At 47.2% G+C, this 22,548-nt stretch overlaps 1 pseudogene; it reads right to left on the bottom strand.

Moving 5' to 3' along the window:
- Positions 1–9,830: 9,830 nt before the first annotated feature.
- Positions 9,831–14,229, bottom strand: LOC123080580 (4-coumarate--CoA ligase-like 7; annotated as a pseudogene).
- Between the last annotated feature and the right edge of the window lie 8,319 nt (positions 14,230–22,548).

The following is a 22,548-nucleotide window of genomic DNA, read 5'->3' as shown; positions in this document are numbered from 1 at the left end:
ACATGTGGAAAATAGGGATTTATGTTCTTTCAAAAAAGGGAAAATTGCAGGATTTTCGGATTCTTTTAGCCGAATTTTCAAATGGAAAAAATAATTGATTTAATTTCAAATACATAAAGTTGTTTAAGTACATGTGTTCACAAAACCCACTTCAGTCCAAGTGGTAAATGGGCCGCCACTCATGTAGGACGTCGTGAGTTCGAGAACCCCCATTCGCCAAGTTGCTTGTTCCTTACGCCGTATCGCTCATGGCCTTTGTGGGCTCTGGTCAGCGTGAGAAGGCCCGGCTGGTGTCGCTCGACGTCCTCGATGTCGTCTCCCTCTCCTCGCCGCAGTTGGTGGCAGCCCACGACGCCGGCTGCTGGCTCAGATCGGCGCTCGTCACCGCCGTGCCGTGCCAGGAGCAGGCCTCTGCGGCCTCCCCCGTCGCGCCGAAAGCAAGCACAATTGACGGCGCCTACGGCGGCCCTCCATGAGTGGATCGTGTAGGGAGTAGGCCGAGGGACAAGGATGGGTCGTGGATGGAGGGTGGAGGCAGAGGAGTGTGGGATCGCGGGAGCGGAGGAGGCGGTAACGTAGGGGCTGTTTGGTTTGAGACTAAGTTTGCCAAAGCTTGCCACACCTAAGGTTAGGCAAGTTTGACCAACTTAGGTGTGTGTTTGGTTCAAGCCATATCTTAGGCAAGCCACACTATGGTCCCACATCACATACACACAAAAAGTGTGGCAAGATTCCCTTAGGCTTGCCAACTTGTGGCTCTCATTTTGAAGAACTAACTTTAGACAAGTTTGGCAAACATTGTATGGCAAAGTGTGGCACTCTTAGGCCTATAACCAAACAGCGCCGTAATCCAATAACGGTGGAGGTTAGGCGGAATCGTCCATGAATAGCGTTGTGATCTCTTTACGGAGCATCTGATTACAGTGTAGATTAACCAAACACATGTAACGGTTTGAGATGACGCTGTAAACAGGTGACAGGGAAAAAGCGCCAAAACAAACACCTGGCAGCAGTTTCATGGTTCAAATCCTAGTGCTCGTATTTATTTCTAAATTTATTTCAGAATTTTAGGCGATGCGCATTCAGTGGGAGAAGTCGTTCTTGTCGACGATGAGGTGCCTACGGTGACTTCGTAAATTTCAAAATGATAATGTCGGCTCAGTCTTTCGGAGGTGCTCATATGGGTAGGATGTGCGTGTGTACATTCATATGGATGAATATATACGCGTGTAGATAAGCATTTGCGTCTGTACTGTTAAAAAAAAGCAGTTCCAGTGAACGAGTCCGCAAAAACCAACGTGTTACCAGCCCTGCGCCAAGATATGTACCGCTTGATCGAACAGCAAACAGCCCTACTTTTATGCAGTCATGCACAATATAACAGCCCGCATATTTTTTCTTGAAAATCGATCTAGTGAGCATACGACAATTGAGGTACGGAAATACTAACGTCCACACGTGTGGCAGTTTTGCAACTCGCCCACACGCATGGATCGTCGTCGAGTGCAGTTTGCATGAATCTTGACACATTGAGGCAGAATTTGCATGCCACGTAAGACGGGGCTGGTGTGTGGGCGTTGGAGAGTTTGCCCACACGCCCCGCACCATGCTGTTTGCCAGCTGCGCTGTGTGGGCGAACTAGTTTCTGCCCACACGCCACCACCTAGTCCATGCGTGTGTGAGCGAACTGCTTTTCGCCCACACGACACTCCTACATTGTGGATGGCAACTGCAGTTACGTGAACGTGACAACTAGGTAAACACACATGACAACTGTGATTCTTTGCTAGACGGCAACTGCAGTTGCGCGTACGTGGCAACCAGATAAACACACATGGCAACTATAATTAACTATGCATGGCAACTATGGTTGAACCATACATAGAAATTAGTGGTTGCGTTGCTGGGATAGGCTATGGCTGAGCTAGCCCAGCTAGCTCAACTCGGCTTTCACGGCCTTGCCTGGGCTCCGCGTTTGGTTATTTGTTTTTGTTGAAGTCTAAAAATAGACGTGTTCCAGCATAAATCAAATCGTGCCGTGTATATACTCCGTAATGCATGGACTCCTGCCCGTAACTAATGTTTCACATGGATTCTTTTCGAGCGATTTGACTTTGCCGTCGAGAGCGAGCCGAATTGGTTCTCCCTGGCGAGCGAGGATTTTCTGGCCGAGCGAGGCTACCTGGCCCTCGAAAGCAAGTTTATGATTTTTCGATAAAGGGCGCTTTTATTAACTTAAAATGTAGCATCGAGCGGATACTATGCATAAAGAGCGACACCCGGCCTCTGCATAGCTAAGATGCACACAGTCATCAAAGAAACAGTCTGACAAAAGATATAAGAAACGACAAAGTGGCAACAGTAAAGCCATATGGGGCCGAAACTATGCCTATGTCGACGGAGAAGGTGGACCGATTCGGAGATTATGCTGCCACCCATGTTGGGTAAAAACCTCCCTGGCCACCCGCTCCAACCGCATACACACCACCTTGAAGAGCGATTGGTACTCCGTTCGGTGCAGAGTAGACCACATACGAAGCCAGTGCGTACAACGGTAAATAACCTGCATAGGAGAAGAGATTTTGCCATTAAAAACGCAATCATTTCTACATAGCAAAGCGACCATTGTAAGGCAGACGCTCCCACCCGTATTAGCGTACTAAAAGTATTTGGTATTCCCTCAAGCCAGTGACCATATATATTGGTAACACTTGTTGGTGGATACAAATTTGACGCTATTTGGATAACTGACCATGTAGAACGTGCAAACTTGCATTGAAAGAAGAGATGTTTGATTGTCTCGTCATGAGTACAAAAACTACATTTCTTGCTTCCTTTCCAGTTGCGTCGAGCGAGGTTGTCTTTAGTTAGCACAACTCCCCTCTGAAGATACCACATGAAAATCTTAACTTTTAGTGGCATCTTCGATTTCCAGATTTGTTTATTATTGGCCACTGGAATCTCTGTGTACGATAGTGCACGATACATAGAGTCAACTGTGAAGGACCCAGATGTAGTAAGATTCCAGCGAAACACATCCCGCCCTTGTGTCAAGTTAATCGAATCCAAACGGGATAGAAGATGTTGCCATGACACAAGACGGGGCCCAACCAAATCCCTTCGAAATGATATATCTGGCGGGGAAGTGGTCATCACATGCGCAAGAGTATCATTCTTATCGCGTACAAAGCGGTACAAGGCTGGGTACTGTTTGGTATTTCCTAGCCACTTGTCCTCCCAGAAACGTATCTCCGAGCCGTCCTTTATCGCGAAGGATCCGAAATGGAAAAGATGTTTCTTTACCGCCATCAGACCAGCCCAAAAATGCGAGTCACCGGGATTCTAATATGCCTGGGACAACACCTTTTGGCCCAAATACTTGTTGCGTAGCATAGTTTGCCAAACACCATCCTCAGTAAGTAGCTTAAACAACCATTTACTGAGTGAGGCATCATTCTTGACTTGGAGGTCCTGAACACCTAAGCCTCCTTGGTCTTTCGGTCGGCAAACGAGGCTCCATTTGGTTAGTCTATACTTTTTCTTTTCACTGTCTCCTTGCCAAAAAAATCTGGATCTGAAGTAATCCAGTCTTTGCAGAACCCCTTTGGGTAGTTGGAAAAATGAGAGCATGTAGAGAACCATGTTGGTGAGGACAGAATTGATCAAAACTAGTCGTCCACCGATGGAGAGCAATTTTCCTTTCCAACTGCTCAACCGTTTCTCCAATCGCTCTTCAACATGTTTCCACTCCGCATTAGTGAGACGCCGATAATGAATCGGAATTCCCAAATACTTAATCGGGAATTGGCCTTGTTCACATCCAAACAAGTCAGCATATTGTGCAGCCGTCTCCTTGGCTTCTCCAAAACAGAACAATTCACTGTTATGGAAGTTGATTTTCAAGCCTAACATTTGCTCAAAAGCTGAAAGCAGAAGTTTCAGATTTCTTGCCTTATCAATGTCATGTTCCATAAAAAGAATCGTATCATCGGCATATTGCAAGATAGAGAGTCCTCCATCGACAAGATGTGGCACTACTCCTGCAATTTGACCATCCTGTTTGGCGCGTTCAATCAAAGTAGCCAGCATGTCAGCGACAATGTTAAATAACATTGGAGACAGTGAGTCACCTTGACGTAATCCTTTTTTTGTCTGGAAGTAATGGCCTACATCATCATTGACTTTGATAGACACACTGCCTCCACTAACGAAATTTTGGATCCACTCACGCCATTTATCGGAGAAACCTTTCATTCTCAGGGTCTGCTGTAGAAACGACCATTTGACTTTATCATATGCCTTTTCAAAGTCAATTTTCAATACTACCCCACTCATGTTCTTCCAGTGCATCTCGTGAACGGTCTCATGAAGGATAACTACTCCATCGAGTATATTTCTTCCTTGCATGAAAGCCGTTTGGGATGGCCGAACAACATGGTCAGCAACCACATTGAGCCTATTAGTCGCTACTTTGGTGAATATTTTGAAGCTGGCATTAAGGAGGCATATCGGTTTGTATTGTTGAATCCGTACAGCCTCCTTTGTCTTGGGCAACAAAACAATCTCTCCAAAATTTAGCCTGGATAGGTCAAGTTGGCCAGCATGAAGATAATTGAACAACTCCATTAGGTCAGTCTTGATGACATCCCAGAAGTTTTGATAGAACTCTGCGGGGAAGCCATCAGGTCCTGGAGCTTTATTGTGTTCCATTTGAAACACCGCAGCTCTCTCCTCCTCTTCAGAGAAAGGTGTCGTCAGGATATCATTCTCTTCAGTCGTGACTTGTGGGATATCATCTATTCGGGTCTCATCGAGACTGAAGTTCCCTTCATCTGGAGCCCCAAATAGAGACTTGTAATATTTTGTTATATAACGCTTAAGCTCTTCCTGGCCTTCGATCAGTCCCTCATCTTGTTCGAGGCTAAAAATACACTTCTTTCGGTGTCGCCCATTGGCAACCAATTGGAAATAACGTGTATTGCTATCTCCCTCGAGAATGAATTGGGCGCCGGATCTTCGGTACCACTTGAGTTCCTCTTCTCGCAATAGACGTGCCATTTGCTCATTGGATTGATTTTTTATGTCAATCTCATGTTGAGACAAAGTGCGAGTCTCTGCGATTTTGTCGAGGTCATCAATAATAGTGGAAAGACGCTACTTTTCTTTTTTATATATGCCACTGGTGTGTTTCGCCCATCCAGTTAGGAACTGCCTTGCGGCTCGAATTTTGAAGTTCCATCTCTAAATTGGTGTGCGACCAACGGCGGGCCTCTCCCATACATTCTTAACCATATTTGCAAAGCCATCACGTTGTAACCATCCCAATTCGAATTTGAATGGGCGGCGAGCAGTGGGAGGACTAGCAGAGTTAGACTGAAGAATGATGGGTGCATGATCCGAAAGTGTCTCAATATGCTCTAGGGCACGCACTGTTACCAGAGGGAATTTTAGTTCCCATTCGGTATCCATGAGTACCCGATTGAGTTTCTCGTATGTCGGCACGGGACGATATTTGGCCCAAGTGAATTGTCGCCCCGACATACTCGCTTCTCGAAGATTCAAACTGTCAATCACAGCGTTGAATAAGAAAGGCCAGTGAGTGTCAAAACGATCATTATTTTTCTCTTCCTGGTACCTAAAGATATTAAAGTCGCCTCCAATAAGCATTGGGTGTGGATTATCCTTAGCCAGGTTCACCAATTCCCGTAGGAAAGCGGATTTATTCTCATCTTGGGCAGCCCCATAGACCGCGACCAGACTCCATGGAAAATTATCAGCTCTGTTTCGAAGATGGAATTTGATGTGAAATTCACCAACCGAAAAAGATAACAATTCCATGGTTGTTGTCTGTATCCCAAGTAAGAATCCTCCGAACCTTCCATGTGGTGGTAAACAATGCCATGTGTAGTCAAAACCACCAGATAGGTGGTCAAAGACGTGTGCACGAAAGTCACATTTACCTGCCTCGGAAATTGCTACAAAATCCAACCCATGCTCTCGCACACAATCACCGACGTGTTTATGTTTAGCCAAGTCTGAAAGATCTCTGCTATTCCAAAACATGCCTCTCATGTGGAAACTCGGGTTGGGTTGGATATCTTCGCCTTTTTGGACGATTTTTGTTTCTTTTTTGAGGAATGAGATTTAGACTTACGCGAAGACGCAGTGAAGTCACAAAACATGGACCCCGGTCGTGCATCATCTAATCCAACCTCAGTTACCGCACCAACCATGTGGGAGAGAAGCGGACCATCATATGTGGCCGCCGATTCCTCCTCCTCAGTTTCAGGGTACGGCAGGGGGCTTGAACACTTAGGAGAAACCTTTAATCGGTCGATCTCCATGTGTTTTAGCGCCCCCACCGACATACGCACATCATTATTATTCTTTCCAATTGTACTTCCGACGTTATTTAAACTAGAACAAATACGAGTACCGGAAAAGGAAAGAAATGATTTATTGCAAAGTGTACCTATCGGTGAGTCCAGATTACGCTCCGCCTGAGGCCGCATCGCCTTCGAGAGAGAGTTCTCGTCCGTGGTCGAGGACCCGTCCGCGGAGGAGAAGTGACGGTCGCTACGCCGGATGGGAGTAGTCTTCACATTGGTCAGAGTAGAATGGCGCGTCGGTGGCGGTGTTGGAGCAGACCGAGGCGATCCCAGCGGTGCAGTAGCCTCAGGCCCCGGTGGTACATCAGCAACGGATGCCGAGATCTCCTTGCTGTGCCCCATGGCTGGACCGAGCTGAACCGCAGCAGCCAGAGGACAGAGAGGCGCGCTCTGTTGCGTTGTCGACGACACATGAGTAGGCGTAACCTTGGTCTGAGCAGGCATAGGCTGAACTGGGCGTCCATCGATAGTGACTGATGAAGTGCCCAGTTCAGCGACAGCGGCTACCTGCAGCTTCGGTTGGCCAGAGCCACGCAACTCCACAGGTGAGCCCATGCTAGCTGATGCATCCATGCAAGTAACCGTACGTATGCATGTCTCTGCCCCTTTGCCTGTAGTTGCACCCATCAATCCATGCATGTCCACGGCAGGCACCTGCGGTGCCATAAGCACAGGTAACGCATGCTGCTGCTGAACCTGCTGCGGCGTACGTTCCGTCGGAGGCACAGTTGAGCCTGAGTTGACAGATGTCGAGACCGGAGGCGGCACCGGCAACAACGACGGCGAAGTGTAACCTACAACAAACTCGCCGTACATGTTCGAGGATCCTGTAGTGTGCGGCAGCTCGGACAACGGCGCGGCGAGGGATGCAGTCATCATAGGTACTGGAGTGCTCGAACTCGAGGTTGGAGGCGGATTCACACCCCCGGGCTAACTTTCTTTGCTTTGTTGTTAGCATCATCCCCACTAAATTCATCATCACGCTCATGACCTTTGTCTGGGCTATCATCATGTTTCTTCTAGATTTGAGGTATAAAATCCGCATCCGGAATATAGTCTTCCTTTTCAACCTCATAGCAAAAGTTATACCCATCCAGCTTGACAAACGCTTCCGCGGTTGTGGAATCCCCTCCCAAGTTATTAGTATGGGTGAAAATATCCAAAGAGCGAACCGCAACCTGAATGCGAATGATACCATGACGACGCAAGGCATAAAGGTCAACATCTTGAGTGGCTCCGATGACCAATCCAACAGCCCAAAGTCCGAGAAAGTGTCGTAGCGAGTGAGGAACGCCTTAAATATGAACCCATACAGTCTCTAGCGAAACATAAGATGGGACATCTTCAACTTTCCACTTTTTGAAAGAAATCTCAACGCCGTGCGACTTGACTCGAACCTCTAGGTCAGCCACTCGGTGGAGATCGTCAAAGGAGGGGAAAGACACCAAAAAGGCGTCCTTGCCATGCGGAATAGCCTCCCACTTCCATTGAGCCTGGGTCCGAACGATTCTAGCAATCTCAGCTTCAAGCACTGCTGCAGGTAACTCCCCGCCGGAGACCGAGACCAAGGCAGTTGGCGACGCCGATGGGAAGTGTCCACGTCTTTGCACACATGCTCTGGGATCTGAATGAACATGGTAGCATTAGAACCCTGTCCACAAAACGATGCCGAGGGCCGGGGCTGCTTCAGAACGGGACAACGGAATAGAGCGTGCTTGAAATTGTTGCAGATGTAGCAAAAGTGCACCACAGAACCAAACACATATCCTAGCCCAGCAAGGCTATAACCGTTTTTTCCGTGGAACCAAACACACCTTAGGTAAACATACATGGCAACTATTGTTTGACCATATGTGGTAAGTAGTTAATCACACACGGCAACTACGGTTTGATTACACGCGGCAACTATCATAAATTAGACATGGCAACTATAGTTAACCAAAACAGATAGAGTTGCCATGCTTTTACAACTACACTTGCCATACCGGATAACTACATCTGCCAAACAGGATGGCAACTAAATCGTCATCTTGCGGGTACCTAACGTAGTTGCGCCAGGACGTGTGGGCATTTTTGCTTCGTGCCACACGCGCGGGATGGAATGAGTAGTACTTGTTGGGCGTGTGGCACGAAGTAGCCGCGCCCACACGTGTGGGCAATTCTAATGTCCGCCCACACAGCCCGTGTGGGCTGCCTCCTGCTCACACCACACATGGTTTGTGGGCGCATGTCTAATATACCACATGTGTGGTGGATATCGGCGTCCTTGATCTAGTAGGCACGTATACTGCAAGTTTATCGGATTAGTGTCATCGTAGCTCTACTCCTAACTGTATACACAAATTATTTATATAGAAAAATAAATGTGCGAACCTAGCATGTTTGATACACTAAAGATGATGCCCTTGCATTTGTGAGGGCCACTTTGATAGTTAAGAGGAAGAAAAATAATATACTATGCAGCATGTTCCATTTTATTGTATCGGTTTAGGGCCATGTTTGACGAAGCGTACAACTAGACGAAGGAAAATAAATTTTAGACGGTACAACATGGTTTGAACATTAACTTTGAGCAGTCCATGGTTGAAATCTATCTATACCACGTAAATACAAGTCTTTTTAGAGAAACTCTAGCAGACCCCGCAAAACCATGACCCGCATAAGTGTTTTACGGGCCGAGGAAAACGGATTATAAGGGTCGATTTTAGCTGCGGCCGAACAGAACCCGTAAAATCAACCCTAAAAAAGAATATTCTTTAAATATACCATCTTCTTCCTCACGCCCTTCCCATCTCAACCTTCGTCCTCTCGGCGTGTGCGTGTCCTGCCTCCGCGACCATCTTCTCGACCGGGCCGGGGCCAGCAGCAGTGCTGACTGCAGCAGCAGACGGCCGCAGCGCGCGGGCGGAGGCCAAGGCCGCCGGAGCAGCGCGGGCGGCGGCCGAACTCCTCCATTCGCTGGCTACAGGCGCATCCATTGAGCAGCTAACTAGCTGATCCATTCGAATCGATTTGGCTGGCTGGCTAGCTAGCTAGCTAGCTCCTCGTCGAGAGAACTGCAGGCCGTCGCCGGCGGGCTAGCGGACGACCGGCAGGCGCGGCGGACGGCTGGCGGGCGCGGCAATGAGGGCCGGCGCTGCGGCCGGGGCGTGCACCGGCGGACGGGAGCGAGCCATGAAGTTTCCGCTGGCAGTTGGACTCCCGCCAACGATCTTTCACGTATACAGGTCGTCCTCGGATCGTCTCCGAAATCCTTATTTTCACGGGTTCGGCCGGGATGTTTGCGGTGCCCCTTAAATTTTTTTACGGGTTGGGGTGGTTTGCGGGTTCTATTCTAGTCGCCTTTTTCGCCAAAAACTGTACACTGACCGTTATTTTGCAGTTTCGTGCGTTTTGCGGGGTCTGCTAGAGTTGCTCTTAGAGATTTCACTATAAACTATATACGAAGCAAAATGAGTGAATTTACACTCTAAATATGTCTATATACATCCGTATGTAGTTTGTAGTGAAATCTCTAAAAAGACTTATATTTAGGAAGGAAGGGGTACAACAATGGGATGGAACGTCATTGCAAGTCTTGTTTTTGCCCAGTGCAACACATACTACACCGATCGAAGAGGATCTCACTCATTGACACAGGCTTCATCAGAGTCTGGACACAATACAAGACTGCATATGGTCTTTCAACTGCCTCCTCAAGATCTTTCCGGCCGGCGATCTCGGTATGGAGTCGACGAACAGCACCCTGCGCACCTTCATGTGCGGCGCGACCTGCTTGGCTACATGCTCCATGACCTGTGCCTCAGTGACCTTGCTCCCGGGTTGTCTCACCACGAGCGCCATGGGTATCTCTCCTGCCTCCTCGTGAGGATATCTGCAAGTTCACTCGAATCGTCAGTACTGCAGGAGGTGGTTCATCATATAATATCGGTCCATCGATTTGCATACAGCAAGAGTTTGTTTATCTTTTCAAGCGTGTGCTGTTTGAAGACACATGGGTTGCGGTAAACTGTCACGATCGTTCCCGAAATTATTGTTTCAGTGGACTTACGGCATAACTGCAGCGTCAACAATCTCTGGCAACGATTGCAGGACAAGCTCTAGCTCTGCAGGTGCAACCTGCAGTATTCAGTTTAGGACCATGCATCAATCATGCATGCGAACAAAATTATTGCTACATGACAATAACACGTTGTTCACGAGCCAAGAGCAGACCTGATAGGCCTTGTACTTGATGAGCTCCTTGAGCCTATCCACCACGAACAGAAACCCGTCCTGATCAATGTAGCAAAGGTCGCCGGTCTTCAGCCAGCCTTCCGAATCGAAAGAGGCCGTGTTCGCCTCGTCGTCACCTAGGTAGCCTGCACGGACACAGAACTGTAAGTGATCTCAGTGCAGCGCCACAACAATATCATTGAACCGAGGGCGATGTGCGCACTAGGACGATGTTCGTGGGGCAGGTAACCTGTCATGATGGAAGGACCTCTCACCCACAGCTCCCTTTCTTTCCGACCGACAAGGGTTCTCCGGTGACGATGTCGACGATCTTCGCCACGACGTTGTGGAAGATGCGGCCAGAGGAGCCTATGCGGGAGCACTCCTCCCGGTCGATCATCAAGGATATGCCCCCAGCCTCTGTTGAGCCATAACCCTGAAGCATATTCACCGGTCTTTTTTTAATCACATATACAACACACATTTGGTTCGTCTAATTTGGAGTTTCGGAATGCTGTCTACCAAAATTTTGGCTACCAACCATGAATGCTCTTAGTTGTTGATTGATTGTTCATGTACTCACCAAATCTTCACATGGAAGGGCCTTCGGCTAGTTATCTATAACAAAATTATTGCCTCAAAAACAGTTTCACTAGATCATGTAAAACTTAGTGATAGACATATCTCAGCAGACATGTTTGATGGACCTAACTTAGTTGGACTAGACATTGAATGCTTTTTTTTAGTAACTTTTCCTCCTCTTGATTAACTAGTAATCGAGTTTACATCCTTAATCAACAGAGGAAGTAGCTCATTTGGAGCATCTTCAAACCACTCACTAGAAAAAGAAAGTCTAGCTAGTTTAGCTAATTCGCGAGCTAAAATATTTGCTTCTCTTGGGCAAAATTCAAAAGTAATAGAGCTGAACTCGCATGCCAGGTGATAAGAGTCATCAATAATGGCCGCCGCATTCCCAGCAAAATGACCTATGTTTTTCATAGTCTCTATGAGTCCGGCCACAATTTTGATACAACCCATTGTCAATGCAATATTGAGACCAAACTTGAGAGCCATCGCTTTCCGCCATGAGAACATCGTAATATGAATCAATCAGTTCATTTCCAGTGACAATCATATGTCCCCTATTGACGAGACATTGAATGCTAAAGGTTAAGACACTTTTCTTTTTCTTTTTGATGAGGTGGAGTACTATGGTTTTTCATAATTGATACTGCCACCTTTTCACATATCTCACCAGACATGTTTAACCAGCCTAACTTAGTTGGGCAAGACATTTTTTTTGCGGGGAGTTGGGCAAGACATTGAATGCTCAAAGTTCAGACACACTATTTATTTTCTCTTTGAGGTGGGTAGGGGTATTCTTGATTGATTTATATTTATGTTTGTACCAATAGACAATGCCTTTATCCCGCCAGAGCCGATGTTGTCGACTTGGGGAAATATCATGTGCTACCGGCCCTTAGGTGATACCGTGATACGGGCTCCGACAGCATCTAAGAAGTCGTTCTACCTACTTGCAATTTTAAGACTCTCGGTTGCTTTTTGATAAAATGTACTATAGCTCCCGGGAGCCGTCGGATCTCAGATCCAACGGCCCAAGAGCCTGTATCACGGTATCACCTAAGGGCCGGTAGCACATAATATTTTCCCTTGACGATGCTTGGACATTGTTAGACGCCTACACATGCCGACAAGGATGATGTGTGCCGCCGTGTGAATCTCCATGGGGCTGCCAAGATCCCACATCCCAAAGATATCTCTGTGTGCAACTGCACACTGTCAACGAGAGGGAAGAGGTACGACAAGCTTGTATCATGGTTTTCCATCTGTGTTCTTTTGGCTTCTTTTGGTAGAAAGTTGAAAGTTGGTGCAGTTAAATTATGACGTTGGTGTCTGTGTGAGTTACAAGCTCAAATATGTGAGGGCCTTTTTGATATATATACGTTTCCGAGATGGCCTTTTTGATATTTGATTCAAACTATATATAGTTGAATGTCTGCACACAAATAGCAGATAGTTCATGATTTTGTAGTTGGTCAGAGGCTCGTGATTTTTCATAATAGAGAATCTTACAAGGAAGAGTGGACATTCATGATTTGGTGAAGATTTCTCCCTAGACTGCTTGACACATCATTTCAATCCCCCTTTTGGACCTTTACATCATGTTCTGAATCCAATTCCCCCATATTAAAACAGAGCATGCAACTCGTGCGTCCATTTTATTTTATTTTTTGCTCTGGATCTTTACATCTGCTTATCTTCACGTGCATGCAGTAGTATACTGTACGTATACCCACCGCTTGCAAATTTGTTCTTTATACGATGCGTGATACGTTTGTCGATCCTCCCATTTATTTTAGTTTTTGCTGTAGAGAAATAAAATCAAAAAGGACGTACACATATGTACTGCTAAGTGATCAAGTGTAAAAAAGAATAAAAGAGATGTGATGTGGAAAGACTAACCATGCACAGATCCACGTGGGGGAACCGCCGCGGGAACTGCTCCGCCACCGATCCCGGCAGAGGGGCGCCGCCGCAGATCATCCGCGCCAGACTCGAAAGCCGGCACCCGTCCTTTGTCATCCCCAGCACCACGGGAGGCGCCGCCATGATCTCCGTCACCTCCCACCGCCGCGCTGCCTCCAGCATTCCCCTCAACCCCGCCCGCGCGGCCGCCTCCGTCATCACAACCGTGGTAGACCCCTGCGCCAGCCCGTTGAGCGTGAAGAAGAAACCCATGGTGTGGAACATGGGGGCGCCGATCAGAGTCCTCTCGTCGGCCTTCCTCGACTTCACCTTCAGGTGCAGGGCACGGAGCCCCGCCGCCCTCGCGATGAAGCTCCGGTGCGGCACCGCCGCCGCCTTCACCCGCCCCGTCGTGCCGGAGGAGTACAGGATCGTCGCTGTCGCTGACTGGCACACTGCCCCGGTGTCCAGCGGCGTCGACTCGTTCTTGCCATGGTCGCTGTGCAGGAGGGAGCGGAAGTGCGGGGAGTCGAGGAGGATGGTGGGGAGGCCGGCGGGGAGCTTGGCGGCGGTGGCGGAGACCGCGAAGGCGACGGACGCGCCGGACAGGGAGACGAGGCGGGACACCTCGCCGGCGGTGAGGGCCGGGTTGGCCGGGGCCACGACCGCGCCGACGGCGAGGAGCGCGAAGTAGAGCACCGGCACGTCGAGCCGCGCGGGGGCGAGGACGAAGGCCACGTCGCCGCGGCCGAGCAGTAGCGCGCGCGACCGCAGCGCGCCCACGAGCGCGCGCACCTGGGACAGGAACGCCGGGTAGGAGACGGTCTCGCCGGTGGCGGCGTCGAGGAGCGCGGGGTGGGCGGGGAGAGGGGACGGCAGCAGCGACAGCGCGAAGGCCGGGAATGTGAGTGGGACGTCCGCCGGCGGCAGCGGCAGCGGCCCGCGGAGGCTGAGGAACGACTTGGTTGCTGCGCAGTAGCCGGTGCGGGCGTCGACGGCGCCGTGGCCGCTGGACGACATTCTCGACCGGGGAACTCGCTCGTCGGTCGAGAGTGAGGCGAGTTGGGAGGGACAAAGGTTAGTGGCGAGGCAGGCTGTCTCGATTGACAAGGCTGGTCCTGTGTATTGCTGCAGGCAGCGGCAATCGACCAATAATTCATCGGCGGGCTAATGGACAAGTCACGCGCTAGTAGCACAGCAGCATATACTCCCTCCGTTTTTAAATATAAGTTTTTTTTTTTAAGATTTGAATATGAACTACATACTAACGTATATAAACATATCTTAGAATGTAGATTCACTCATTTTGCTTTGTATGTAATCCATATTGAAATATTTAAAAAGACTTATATTTAGAAACGAAGACAGTACATGTCTTCTAGCCCTTTTGATTCTTCGTTAAAGCATCTCCATAGGTAAAATACATCGTCACAAGGTGGTTTGAGTAAAAATGATCATGAAAGAAGAAATTGATAAGAGCTCGTTACCTAAAAAAGATGAGAAGAAGAGTGAAGAATAAAAGGAGAAGGAGTAGATAGCTACTCGTGACCACCTTCTGGTGAGAGCAATTATTTAACTCATACATTGTTTGAATGCCCTCCCCATACTTACCGGAGGATGAAAATTATGATGCTGAAATTTATGATCATTCGAACTCATTAGATTACAAACCCCCTTTTGACGACTTTGATTCTTATGGCCATGAAGCCCCTCTGAAAGATACTTATGGAGGTGAAGTTGCTATTGTTCCTTATGATAAAAACATAATTGTTAATGTTGCACCCACACTTGATAGTTCTGTCAGCTAGAGCATCGACCGTGAGCTAGGGGTGCATGGTGACCCTAGGGCGGGCCCCCACCGCCTCCTAGTGCCCCTGCCTTAATATTGGTCGGAACCCCGGAAAACAATTACCTAGTATTTTGTATGTTCCCGCCACCTCCTGTTATGTGATGATCCAATCTGGAAGCTTGTCGGAGCCTTCTTCATCGACATTGTTGTCACCATGACAATGTGTGAGTAGTCCTTGGACTATGGGTGAACATACAAATAATTTAGAAGGAGCAGAAGCCAAGAAAAAAAAGGAACAATATAGAAAAGAATAGAACAAGATAATATTTGTAATAAATGATCAAAATTAATGAACTATAAAACTACGCAAAAACATAATAAACGGAATGAAACACACACAAAAAAAACCCTGAAAACGAACCAACACATGGAAAATATTGAACTAAACAAAGGAACCGAACAAAAAACAAAGAAAATGCTCGAGCGTGAGAAAGTGGGCTGGACTAGAGAAGGCAAGTGGGGCTACATGTTATGTCACTATTTCGTGGCCTACGCATAGAATTGAGATCTCCATTACAGGAATGAGCCGCAAAACCTATATCTCGCTTACTGTGGGTGCTCCTTCCGTCTCGCATGATGCTTTTGTCCCCGCACTGTAGCTAATGCGCCGAACCATTTCGTCTGTTTTTTTTTCGTTTGTGGTTTTCTTTTTTTTTGTGTGTGAGGGTTTCTTCTTCGATTTCATTGTTGCGGTATGATTTTCTTTGTTTTTATGTTTTCCATTGTATTTGCTTTGTTTTTTATTTCTTCACTGGTTTTCTTGTTTTCGTTCTCTTTCTTTTTATTTTCTTTTGTTTCTTCCTTAATTTTTCTGTTTTGCACTGTTTTTCTTGTTTTCTTTTTCTCTTTCTTTGGTTTACCTTTCATTTTCTATATTTTTTTCTTTGTATTTCTTATTTAGTTTCATCAGTTTTCTTCGTTTGTCTTTGGTTTTCTTTTGTTTTTCTTTGTTCTGTGGTTATTTTTGTTTCCTCATGGGTTTTCCTGGTTTTCTTCAGGCTTTTTGGTTTTTTTGTTTCTAAGGTGCTTTTTTTGTTTCTTCGGTTTTTTACCACTTTTTTTTTTTCAACACATGTCCACATTTTTCATACACATTTCTACATTTTACATATACACGAAGAACAATTTTTCATTCCATGTTTAAAATTTTTCAAATACATGATTAACACTAAAAAATATATGTTTGATGACTACTTATTCCCAACACATTATACATTTTATATATCAGAAATATTTTTTAATACATGTTTAGCATTTTTTAAATATATGATTAACATTTTGTTTTATACTACCAACATTTCTAAGATTTATGTTTTATGTTCAATTCTTTTAATACACATTCTACATTGTTCGTATACATCAGGTACATTTTTTGTACACATTTAACATTTTTGAAATAGATGTAACATTTCTTCAAATATTTGTGTTTTTTTTGCATAGTAATACGTGTCTAATTCATATCATAAAGATCAAAATACAAGTCACGTAATGACCGTTGACCGACATGACAAAACTGAAAAGATAGCAGAACATCTCTGAGCTTGACACCAACGCCCGTCACCTGCCTCTGGCACCATCAAAGCAGCCACCGAAAAAAGAATGATGGATCACCTCCTCATAAGAGCTCGACGCGGCTCCATCGCCGATATGCAGCTTTGCGGACCTCCAAGGTGGCTCACCAAAATTGAAGCCCTTGCCGTTGAACGAATCAGATGGGGGCAACACCCCGGACACGCAATCGAACTCCAGATCTGGCACGTGTTTGATGAGTACTTTTTACACACACACACACACACACACACACACACACACACACACACGCACACACACTGTACATTTGCAGTATATATCAGGAACTTCCAACTCAAAAAAGTATATATCAGGGACATTTTTGTACATGTTAAAAATATATAATTAACATTATTTTGATACATGATTAACATTTTTTCAAAATTTATATTTTTATGTTCAAACTTTATAATACATGTTCAATATATTTTGTGTATATCAGGAACATTTTTAATACACGTTTAACATTTCTTAAATAGATGATTAATTTTTTTCAAATGTTTGATCAGAGCATCTACGACACAACTTGCAAATTCCGGCCCCCAAAAGCCGACGGACACGCCCAGGCGCGTCCGCGGAAGTTGCTGGACATCACACTAAAAATCATTTCCAATAACGGATACCGTAATTACGAATCCTCAAATACATACAATTACATGCACGTGAAACCTAATCTAAAGTGGATCCTGTCCGGCTCCGATGTGTCCATATCCGGGGTTTGGCTGTGCCCGCCCAAATGTTGGTTCGGTCGCCAGCAAGGTAAAATATGACATGGGACACACAACGACTCATGGGGCTCGAGGCGCCGCCATCTCCCATGTCATATTCTTCCTCGTCGGAGCCCGTACCCAGCACATCGCTGGTGGATGTGAGGTCGATGACGGACCCGTCGTAGTCGGAGCTGGACACATCCACCAGTCCGCGATTGTGGCGGCAGGGGTTGTCGGGCAGCATATGCGACGCCGGAGAGTGCGACTCCGCCTCGGCGATGTCTGCCGCGGCCTCTCGTGCACGCTGCCTTACAGGGCCGACATGTTGCACATCATTTGTGTTTGATGCGTAGTGACCCAATTCAGTGCGCCAACGGAGGGATTACGGATCCACCACTGCGTTCGGGCGCTAGATGGACCACACAACCTCCGCGCGGGGCAGCCAAACCTACCCTAGGGCCAGAACCATGCGCCACTTGGGTGGACGCAATGGATTCCACTCTGATGGAGTCTGAGCGCTGCCATCAGGCGGACACCTCCGTGGGCCACATGGGAGGAGCTTCGGGTCAAAGGATCCGGAGGTGCAGGACTCGGATCCGCTTCCCGCCGTGTCGAAGTAGGCGGAAGATGGTCGAACGGGAACTTGTGGGAGGAAGGGAGCGGACTGGAGTGGAGTGGAATGTGGCTAGGGTTTCGTTCGGAGTGAAGATAGGGTCCAATTTATGTGGGCTCGGGTGGGCCAAAGTGTTGGAAATATGCCCTAGAGGCAATAATAAATGGTTATTATTATATTTCTTTGTTCATGGTAATTATCTATTCTTCATGCTATAATTGTATTGTCCGGAAATCGTAATACATGTGTGAATACATAGACCACAACGTGTCCCTAGTAAGCCTCTAGTTGACTAGCTCGTTGATCAACAGATAGTCATGGTTTCCTGACTATGGACACTGGATGTCGTTGATAACGGGATCACATCATTAGGAGAATGATGTGATGGACAAGACCGAATCCTAAAGCATAGCATAAAAGATCGTGTAGTTTCGTTTGCTAGAGCTTTTCCAATGTCAGGTATCTATTCCTTAGACCATGAGATCGTGCAACTCCCGGATACCGTAGGAGTGCTTTGGGTGTGCCAAACGTCACAACGTAACTGGGTGACTATAAAGGTGCACTACGGGTATCTCCGAAAGTGTGTGTTGGGTTGCCACGGATCGAGACTGGGATTTGTCACTCCGTGTGACGGAGAGGTATCTCTGGGCCCACTCGGTAATGCATCATCAAAATGAACTCAAAGTGACCAAGTGGTTGGTCACGGGATCATGCATTACGGTACGAGTAAAGTGACTTGCCAGTAACGAGATTGAACGAGGTATTGGGATACCGACGATCGAATCTCGGGCAAGTAACATACCGATTGACAAAGGGAATTGTATACGGGATTAATTGAATCCTCGACATCGTGGTTCATCCGATGAGATCATCGTGGAACATGTGGGAGCCAACATGGGTATCCAGATCCCGCTGTTGGTTATTGACCGGAGAGGCATCTCGGTCATGTCTGCATGTCTCCCGAACCTGTAGGGTCTACACACTTAAGGTTCGGTGACGCTAGGGTTGTAGAGATATGTGTATGCGGAAACCCGAAAGTTGTTCGGAGTCCCGGATGAGATCCCAGACATCACGAGGAGTTCCAGAATGGTCCGGAGGTAAAGAATTATATATAGGAAGTCAAGTTTCGGCCACCGGGAAAGTTTCGGGGGTCACCGGTATTGTACCGGGACCACCGGAAGGTTCCCGGGGGTCCACCGGGTGGGGCCACCTATCCCAGAGGGCCCCATGGGCTGAAGTGGGAGGGCAACCAGCCCTTAGTGGGCTGGGGCGCCCCCCATGGGCCTCCCCCTGCGCCTAGGGTTGGAAACCCTAGGGTGGGAGGGCGCCCCACTTGCCTTGGGGGGCAAGGCACCCCCTTGGCCGCCGCCCCCCATCTAGATGGGGTTTGACCGGCGCCCCCCCCCTCCCGGGGGGCCTATATAAAGGGGGGGAGGGAGGGCAGCAATATTACAGCCTTGGGCGCCTGCCTCCTCCCCTGCTACACCCCTCTCTCTCGTAGAAGCTCGGCGAAGCCCTGCCGGCATCCCGCTACATCCACCACCACGCCGTCGTGCTGCTGGATCTCCATCAACCTCTCCTTCCCCCTTGCTGGATCAAGAAGGAGGAGACGTCGCTGCACCGTACGTGTGTTGAACGTGGAGGTGCCGTCCGTTCGGCACTCGGTCATCGGTGATTTGGATCACGGCGAGTACGACTCCGTCATCCACGTTCATTGGAACGCTTCCGCTCGCGATCTACAAGGGTATGTAGATGCACTCCTTTCCCCTCGTTGCTAGTATACTCCATAGATGCATCTTGGTGAGCGTAGGAAAATTTTAAAATTATGCTACGATTCCCAACAGTGGCATCATGAGCCAGGCCTATGCGTAGTTACTATGCACGAGTAGAACACAAAGCAGTTGTGGGCGTTGATGTTGCCAATTCTTCTTGCCGCTACTAGTCTTTTCTTGTTTCGGCGGTATTGTAGGATGAAGCGGCCCGGACCGACCTTACACGTACGCTTACGTGAGACAGGTTCCACCGACTGACATGCACTAGTTGCATAAGGTGGCTAGCGGGTGTCTGTCTCTCCTACTTTAGTCGGAACGGATTCGATGAAAAGGGTCCTTATGAAGGGTAAATAGAAATTGGCAAATCACGTTGTGGTCATACGTAGGTAAGAAACGTTCTTGCTAGAAACCTACAAACCACGTAAAAAACTTGCAACAACAATTAGAGGACGTCTAACTTGTTTTTGCAGCAAGTGCTATGTGATGTGATATGGCCAGAAGATGTGATGAATGATATATGTGATGTATGAGATTGATCATATTCTTGTAATAGGAATCACGACTTGCATGTCGATGAGTATGACAACCGGCAGGAGCCATAGGAGTTGTCTTTATTATTTTGCATGACCTGCGTGTCATTGAATAACGCCATGTAAATTACTTTACTTTGTTGCTAAACGCGTTAGCCATAGAAGTAGAAGTAATCGTTGGCGTGACGACTTCATGAAGACACAATAATGGAGATCATGGTGTCATGCCGGTGACGAAGATGATCATGGTGCCCCGAAGATGGAGATCAAAGGAGCAAAATGATATTGGCCATATCATGTCACTATTTGATTGCATGTGATGTTTATCATGTTTTTGCATCTTATTTGCTTAGAACGACGGTAGTAAGTAAGATGATCCCTTATGATAATTTCAAGAAAAGTGTTCCCCCTAACTGTGCACCGTTGCGAAGGTTCGTTGTTTCGAAGCACCACGTGATGATCGGGTGTGATAGATTCTAACGTTCGAATACAACGGGTGTTGACGAGCCTAGCATGTACAGACATGGCCTCGGAACACACGCAATACACTTAGGTTGACTTGACGAGCCTAGCATGTACAGACATGGCCTCGGAACACGGAGGACCGAAAGGTCGAGCATGAGTCGTATAGAAGATACGATCAACATGGAGATGTTCACCGATCTTGACTAGTCCGTCTCACGTGATGATCGGACACGGCCTAGTTAACTCGGATCATGTTTCACTTAGATGACTAGAGGGATGTCTATCTGAGTGGGAGTTCATTAAATAATTTGATTATATGAACTTAATTATCATGAACTTAGTCTAAAATCTTTACACTATGTCTTGTAGATCAAATGGCCAACGTTGTCCTCAATTTCAACGCGTTCCTAGAGAAAACCAAGCTGAAAGATGATGGCAGCAACTATACGGACTGGGTCCGGAACCTGAGGATCATCCTCATAGTAGCCAAGAAAGATTATGTCTTAGAAGCACCGCTAGGTGAAGCACCAATCCCAGAGAACCAAGACGTTATGAACGCTTGGCAGCAGCGTGCTGATGATTACTCCCTCGTTCAGTGCGGCATGCTTTACAGCTTAGAACCGGGTCTCCAAAAGCGTTTTGAGAAACATGGAGCATATGAGATGTTCGAGGAGCTGAAATTGGTTTTCCAAGCTCATGCCCGGGTCGAGAGATATGAAGTCTCCGACAAGTTCTTCAGCTGTAAAATGGAGGAAAGTAGTTCTGTAAGTGAGCACATACTCAGAATGTCTGGGTTGCACAACCGCTTGACTCAGCTGGGAGTTAATCTCCCGGATGACGCGGTCATTGACAGAATCCTTCAGTCGCTTCCACCAAGCTACAAGAGCTTTGTGATGAACTTCAATATGCAGGGGATGGAAAAGACCATTCCTGAGATATATTCAATGCTGAAATCAGCGGAGGTGGAGATCAGAAAAGAACATCAAGTGTTGATGGTGAATAAAACCACTAAGTTCAAGAAGGGCAAGGGTAAGAAGAACTTCAAGAAGGACGGCAAGGGAGTTGCCGCGCCCGGTAAGCCAGTTGCCGGGAAGAAGTCAAAGAATGGACCCAAGCCTGAGACTGAGTGCTTTTATTGCAAGGGAAGTGGTCACTGGAAGCGGAACTGCCCCAAATACTTAGCGGACAAGAAGGCCGGCAACACCAAAGGTATATGTGATATACATGTAATTGATGTGTACCTTACCAGTACTCGTAGTAGCTCCTGGGTATTTGATACCGGTGCGGTTGCTCATATTTGTAACTCAAAACAGGAACTACGGAATAAACGGAGACTGGCGAAGGACGAGGTGACGATGCGCGTCGGGAATGGTTCCAAGGTCGATGTGATCGCCGTCGGCACGCTACCTCTGCATCTACCTACGGGATTAGTTTTAAACCTCAATAATTGTTATTTAGTGCCAGCTTTGAGCATGAACATTGTATCTGGATCTCGTTTAATTCGAGATGGCTACTCATTTAAATCCGAGAATAATGGTTGTTCTATTTATTTGAGAGATATGTTTTATGGTCATGCCCCGCTGGTCAATGGTTTATTCTTGATGAATCTCGAACGTGATGTTACACATATTCATAGTGTGAATACCAAAAGATGTAAAGTTGATAACGATAGTCCCACATACTTGTGGCACTGCCGCCTTGGTCACATTGGTGTCAAGCGCATGAAGAAGCTCCATGCAGATGGACTTTTGGAGTCTCTTGATTACGAATCATTTGACACGTGCGAACCATGCCTCATGGGTAAGATGACCAAGACTCCGTTCTCCGGAACAATGGAGCGAGCAACCAACTTATTGGAAATCATACATACCGATGTGTGCGGTCCAATGAGTGTTGAGGCTCGCGGAGGATATCGTTATGTTCTCACTCTCACTGATGACTTAAGTAGA

Source organism: Triticum aestivum, chromosome 3D, assembly GCF_018294505.1.
Source record: "Triticum aestivum cultivar Chinese Spring chromosome 3D, IWGSC CS RefSeq v2.1, whole genome shotgun sequence".
NCBI lineage: Eukaryota > Viridiplantae > Streptophyta > Magnoliopsida > Poales > Poaceae > Triticum > Triticum aestivum.
Note: the sequence above shows the minus strand (reverse complement) of the source record. Positions and strands in the feature narration are given on the sequence as shown.